This window comes from Tenrec ecaudatus, chromosome 2 (assembly GCF_050624435.1).
Source record: "Tenrec ecaudatus isolate mTenEca1 chromosome 2, mTenEca1.hap1, whole genome shotgun sequence".
NCBI lineage: Eukaryota > Metazoa > Chordata > Mammalia > Afrosoricida > Tenrecidae > Tenrec > Tenrec ecaudatus.
Genome location: NC_134531.1, coordinates 200,227,264 through 200,234,615, shown reverse-complemented (window position 1 = coordinate 200,234,615; position 7,352 = coordinate 200,227,264). Strand labels below are relative to the sequence as shown.

The window sequence follows — 7,352 nt, the reverse complement described above, 5'->3', positions numbered from 1 at the left end:
GCTCTCCTTCCTTGATGGCTCTAGAATTTCTATCTGTTCTTGCTTTTGAGACGGTTCATTTTTATAGCCAAAAAAGTATATGACAACAGAAATGGACTCTTTCTAGCCAATGGCATTACACCTGTTCTATTTGCAGAGTGTCATCCAGTTCATTGGTGGGATTTACAGAGCCCTAAATGAAAGAGCCTTATTAAATAACTTCACTTCATCCAAGTTATATATTGTTAAGTGTAGTAAAGTTAATTTCGGCATACCATTTTCTGAAGCAAGGAATTTCTAATAGTACATTCCCTTCCCTATAACTTTATCATCTCGTTCCTAACACACTGACCCTTTTGAAAGTAAAAGTGCTAAGAACAATTCTCAGAGATGAGATCGTCTTTGATATATACGTACTACAAGGCAGGTATCATTTTTATAAATGGTCACATCCTTCGTTTAGAATGTTAATCAAATCTTAGATATTAAAATCACCCATATGTGGATGTTATCAACGGCGAAGGTATTTGGTCATCAGGATTCTTCAAATGGTTTCCTATTAGAATTTTGTGAGCCTGACGCCTAGCATTCCCTAAGGCTTTTCCCAGGTGTCTTGTGCCTTATAGCAGTAATGCATGCCTTAGTGGATACGCAAATAAATGTGGACTCTGCAAGCAGAAGCAGGTGAGTGCCTTGACTCCGAGCTGGAATAATTTGCAGGATGGTATACTCTAAAGCTTTCAGTGTTTTCTATTTAGTTTATGTAATTTTAAGGACTCTATTATAATCATGCTGTTTTAAAATAACAGAAATTAAAGTACCTAAGCTACTCTCAATAACATTAGACTATTTCATTTACTTTCTGACAAACAGATTCATCACCTTTAAAAATATTGGCTTTGCTTATATTAATTACCATGATATGCAAGACAATTGCAGATGATATTCTGTGTTCCATGATAACTATATTAGTTTTATGGTGATTCTGGGTACACACAGTGAAAAACTTTTAGGATACTTTTGTGTTAAAACTGCGGTATACACTTCTTTTCGGTAATATTTTTAGAATGCTATGCAGACTATGGGAAAGCTTCAAAGGGACCAGACTAGCCCTATAACTCTTACTTCATATTGAAAAATGGACTTTTATAACATTTTTAACTTTTATCCTGGGATAACTTTTCATTGATTTCTTCTGGTAACACATTACCTAATGAAATGCTTAAGTCAGTATTTGAGGCTCTATAAATGATAAATACTGGGTTCACACTATGTGGTATTTTCATTTCTAGTGAGACAAAATCTTTCATATTTCTATTTCACAGCTATCATTTTATCAAATAGTGAAAAACGGGGGTTCACTCCAGACACTCGATCATAAACTTTTTTTGATATAAGCTGAATACCTAATTCTAAGAAGAGTGTTGTTATGGTTGCTTTGGTTATTTGTATCTGGATTGAGATGCTCTTCATTTGCCTTGGGGGCTAGTGCAGGCATGATAACATCAGCAAATGACCGTCACAGCTGTGCTTCCTTGTAACTCAATTACGTAGTGAATGGGGTGTTAGCTGTACACAGATTTTTATAATACTTGACTTTTAAGTAATACTCTAGCTCTAAGGATAATTTACTGGTATCTATAAGATTTTCTATCACTTTCTTCTTGAAAAAGGGTCAGTTTCTGTGTGTGTGTGTGTGTGTGTGTGTGTGTAGAAAAATCCATCCTAGCTGTCATTAATTGAAAACGTATTCTTATTAATTAATTTAGCATTCTCTGTATGCTACCTTATTTCATTATTACAACAGCCCTGTGTGATTTTAAGGGCACTAACCTTAAAATATGGTTTAAGCGAAAGAGGTGCCTAATTGACAGATTTCACAAATGCTCATGTAGAGATTGTAAGTTTGCTCTTTCTGATTCATGTACTCTCATCCTCACCCTCTCCGCACTGTTTCTCAAACTGTAGAATCTCTGGGCTCTCTCGTAGAATAATGTGTGTGTTGAAACTACAAAAGGGGAAGAAATTTACTGTTTTCTTTTGTCAAATCTTTGTTTCTATAAATTTATTTTCTTATATATTTATTAAGGTACACGTTTTCTTTATGCTTACATTGTGCACTGATATTACTGCAAGGGATTGGGATTGTGCCCACTGAACTGACTACAACAGATATTTTGTCTTCTTTGAGTAATTATAACTTTGTAAAAAGATTATTCAGGATAGCTTTCATATTTGAGGTAAGGCATTTATGATGAAGTGGTAGAATTCTTCCTTTCAACGTGGGAGGTGCAGGTTTGATTTAGAGTCACGGCATCTAGGTGACAATTTCAATCTCTCATTGAGACTTGCATGTTGCTGTGATTCTCAACATGACTCAGCAGATGTACAGTTTAAATGCATAAGTAAGTAATACTTAACCCCCTACTTCTAAAAGCTCAGCAAATATAAGCTATTTGGGTCAACTCTTGATGATGAGGATTGTAGAGGCCAGGGCAGCATTTGCTTTCATTGTGCATGAGGTAGCCATTATTAGGATGACTTTCCAATATCTAAGAACAATGTGCTTGGTAGTGAATTATTTATTTTAGTTTGTTTTACTATATAAGCTCTGTCGTTATTCAAAGGATTGTTGGAAGAAAAGTTCTGTGAAGCCTGAATGACTCTGGAGTTTAGTTTCAAAACCAGGCATCTGACCTCCTGCTTCCTACTTTTGAAATGAGGGGAAAGTAAGTTAATTAAGTTTTCTGGTACTTCATATGCAGATGTAGAACAGTACCAACGTTTTCCAAATTTAGTTATTGGGACATTGGATGATTAGGCAATCTGTATCAAATGTTAGCGTAGTACTTTGAGCATTGTTTGCCTTAGTTATCAAATTGTTTTGTGTGAGTTCCTCTATCAAGTTATGTAGATGTGAAAAAAGTGTGACTTTGACTTTAAACGTTTTGAGTAAATTATGGGGAAAACATCCTAGATCAGGTCAAAATATTATTCTGCAAGGGGTAACATAGAGTGTCTATTTGGGAAAGGAGAAGTTTTGTTATTCCTCAAACATGATATTAAAGTAGAGATAATAATAAAGTAATGGATCTGAAATAATTTTCTCTAGTCACATATTATAGAGAACTAGAAATGAAGACAGGCTTTTTTTTTTGTGTATAAAGCACATCCGTACATGAAGACAGGCTTTTATCTAATTTGTCAATGTATAGGAAAAAATAAAAATAACCAGACAGTCTTTGGACATATCTCTCTCTCTTTGATATTGTTTAATCACATGTCATATTCATATTTTCCCTACTACATTTTTAATTGTAAGGCATTTTAGTACATGAATAATAATATATGTTAATATTCTTAATATACAATCGTTGTTAAATACACAAGGACACATTTTAAAATAATAACCAAGGAACCCAATAGTCTTATAAAAATTAAAGGAACTCTTATTATGAGTGTTTCTTTTATGTTCAAAAGAAATTCATGAAGATGGACAGTTGGCACAGAAAAAAGAAATCCCAAAGGATGCAGAAAATAACGTCTCTTAGGGTGTGCAAAATTTTGATACGTAATAATACTTTAGGCCATTGATTAGAGAAAATAACATCTCATTTGTGATCTGTGTGTTGAATAGCAATTTTTTATTTAAATATTTGGTGATAAAATCTATGCATAGCTAGTAATAAAGTAATGTTGAATCTAAACAGTACATTTTTATAACTCTCTTATTCATGCATTTGTCTATTCACTCAATTATTGTTTTCTTAAAATGATCTCAAAATACACAGATATTACCATGTCTTGATGTACACACAATCAGACTAATCTCTCAATATGGCCCAAATATATCCAACTACTAAATAATGTCATAGACATTTACACTCAAATGTGATGTCAAATAAATGGTTTCTACATCCATGTAGCTTAAAGATAAATATTGTTATATTTAAATATGTATACCATATGAGTCATTTGGATTCCCTGAATTTCAGAATTCCTGATTTAATTTAAAATGCACATTTATTTTACATGATATTACATTTGACAATGTCAGACTCAACCACTTCCCCAGAAAATGGGATGTCTCATATACTATTTTCAGATACTGCCAGTATAAAATGATATCTTCTTCAATTATAAATTTAAAGAAGATTTTCAAAATCACACTTACAGAATCATGACATCTGAGTAATGTTGGAAAGCTGACCTAGGGCACAGCGCAATAAAATTGGTTATCAATTCAGCAGAGTATAGAGTATGCACCAATTTGAAGCCAGGACTCCAAAACAGTCTAAGAAAATAGCTGGTGTATTCACAGTACAAAAACAAGTAGACTGACTTCAGGGCAGTAATGACTTCCCCCCAATACTAATCTTGTTTGTTAAGAAATTATGTACAGGACCTTACAGTTCTAGCTCCCACTCATTAGGGTATACAAGCACATTATAGCTCACTTTTCCTTAGCCCGTATTTCTTGACCCAGAATGGACTTCTCTGATTGAACTCGTAAGTTTCTGACCTTCAATTCAACTGCAGCCAAAAAAAATAGAGATCTGTCTTTCAACTCAATGCAGTAGAAATGCTGACAATGTTTGATGGATTTCACAGAGAAATACAGTGGTAAAGAAGCATACTGTTGTCCTGGCTAACTGCTGTATGTATGAGTGGTTCAGACTCACAGAGAATTAAACTGCAAGAGAACAATCCGTTTCCTGGTCCTGTGCTATTCTCACAATTGTTACTGCAGCCACCGTGCTGCTCCATCACCTGGCAGGTCTTCCTCTTTTTCTCTTATCCCGTAATTCACAAAATGGGATGACTTCCCCTAGACAGAGGTCCCTCCTGACAACACGTACAAAGTATTTGAGGTCAAGTCTCACTATATGCACTTCTAAGGAGCTTTTGAGCTGCACTTCCTCCAAAATAAACGGACTTGTTCTTCTGAAGGTCTATGGTGCATGCAGCAATCTTTGCCAACACCATAATTCACATGCACCAATTCTTCTGCAATCTTCCTTATTCATTGTTTAATTTTTAAATACATTAAGGCAAAGGCAAATACCATGGCTTGGGCCAGGTAAACCTGAGTCCTCAAAATAAAATCTTCATTCATTAACATTTTCAACCATACATAGAGAGGAACACGTTTGCTGCGGGAAGCAGCTAAAACGGGACAACATACATGATCATGGCACAGGAGACAATGATTTCAATTCTGAGCGTAGAGGCTCGCTAGGAGTTGGAACCCACTCAATGGCATCTAAAAAGGCGTTCACATATCCAATTAATATGTCATTTTTAAAAATCATTTAATTGGTGGCTCATACAACTCTTATCACAATCCATACGTACTTCCATTGTGTCAGGAATATTTGCACATGTGTTGCCCTCATCATCCTGAAAATATTTGCTTTCTACTCAGCCCTTGTTATCCGCTCCTCATTTTCCCCTCCCACTCGATTCTCGCCTCCTTCATGAACGCTTAAAATGTATAAATTATTATTATTTCATCATATCTTACAATGTACGAGGTCATATCTTACACTGTATGACGTCTCCCTTCAATAACATGTTATTTTTATGTGAATCAAAAAGACTTGTGTGGCAAAAGCAGAGATGGACTAGAGGAAACTCTGGAAAAAAATCTTGTTCGGTACTGAAAGATTAAAGTAATGATTTGCCCTCCATGTCTGTTATTACATAAGTCAAATTTTTGTAAGAATATATCCAATGTTCCTTTTAAACAAATCTTCTTTCTTCACCATTCTTAGGTTTTCCAAGCACCGTCAGAGGTATGGAAAATGCAAATAACAGCATCGGAATAAGTTTCATTCTTCTGGGGCTTTTTAACCACACAAAGCTGCACCAGTTCCTCTTTGCAATGGTGGTCTTGATCTTCATCACCTCACTGATGGGCAATGCCCTGATGATTACCCTCATCCTTGTGGACCCTCAACTCCACACACCCATGTACTTCTTGCTTAGCCAGCTTTCCCTCATGGACATGATGCTGGTCTCCACTATCGTTCCCAAAATGGCAGCCAACTACCTGATGGACACGAGGTTCATCTCTCCCACTACTGTGGAGGCCAGATATTCGTGCTCATCTCTTTGGGAGGTGGTGAGTGCTTCCTCTTGGCAGCCATGGCCTATGACCGCTACGTGGCTATATGTCATCCACTGCGCTACCCTATTCTTATGAACCAGAGGCTCTTCTTGCTCATGACAACAGGTTCATGGCTTCTTGGAGCAGTTGATGGGCTAATGCAAGCTGCCATCACTTTGAGCTTTCCTTACTGCCACTCTAGGGAAATCAACCACTTCTTCTGTGAGGCGCCAGCACTGATCCGCCTGGCCTGTGCGGACACCAAGTTCTTCGAATCTTTCATGTACGTCTGCTGCATCCTGATGCTCTTGGTCCCGTTGTCTCTCATTTTTGCCTCATACAGCCTCATTCTGGCTGCAGTGCTTCGAATGCGGTCAGCTGCAGCCCGGAAAAAAGCCTTCACCACCTGCTCCTCTCACCTTGCAGTTGTGGGACTCTTTTTTGGGACCGGCGTGTTCATCTACATGAGGCCCAAGTCTCACAGGTCAGAGGCTCATGATAAGGTGGTCTCAGCTATTTATACCATCTTTACACCTCTCTTGAACCCTCTTATATACAGTGTGAGAAATAAAGATGTTAAGGGGGCATTGAAGCGGTTCCTGGTAAAATGTTTGCAAAGCCAACATGCAGAATGATTTTTCAAAATTGTGCCACAGTAGCTGGATAGAGGTTATAGTTCGAAATTATTGTTTTTTTGCACTATTGATTTCATTTAATTTCTCTCCTTTTTAAGTCAAAATACTATCCATTTCTTGGCAATACCTTTGCATGGTTTTACATGATTAATTTTACATTTGATTAATTAATTAACTACATTTGATTTGGGTCAAACTCTTTAGTCGTCTGTTTGCTCTGAATCTAAGGCCTCAATAAATGAGCAATAGTAGTAAGTTTACTAACCAGTATATAAAACATTGTGCAGTAATTAACCATATAATCTATATTTTTTCATTATGTGGAAATAATTAATTTCTATGAAGATATATTATTCAATATATCCATAATGAGTTGAAACATACATGTATATCTAAACTTGTATAGTGAAGATAAAATAAATGTCAAAAAAATAAACCAGTACAAACAATGAACCTCAAACCTAAAACATGTTTTAAAAATTAGGAAAATTTTATTAATATGTTGTGATGAGATATGCTCATTATATATGTAATTATTAAAAGCGTGTCCATAGCTAAGTAGGTTTCTAGATACACGATTGTGAAGTAGAATTGACTTTTCATGATATATGTGAAAATGTACGGCTTAG

At 35.9% G+C, this 7,352-nt stretch overlaps 1 pseudogene; it reads left to right on the top strand.

Moving 5' to 3' along the window:
- Window positions 1-5,776: 5,776 nt before the first annotated feature.
- On the top strand, window positions 5,777-6,723 carry LOC142440406 (olfactory receptor 2T33-like; annotated as a pseudogene).
- Window positions 6,724-7,352: the final 629 nt, after the last annotated feature.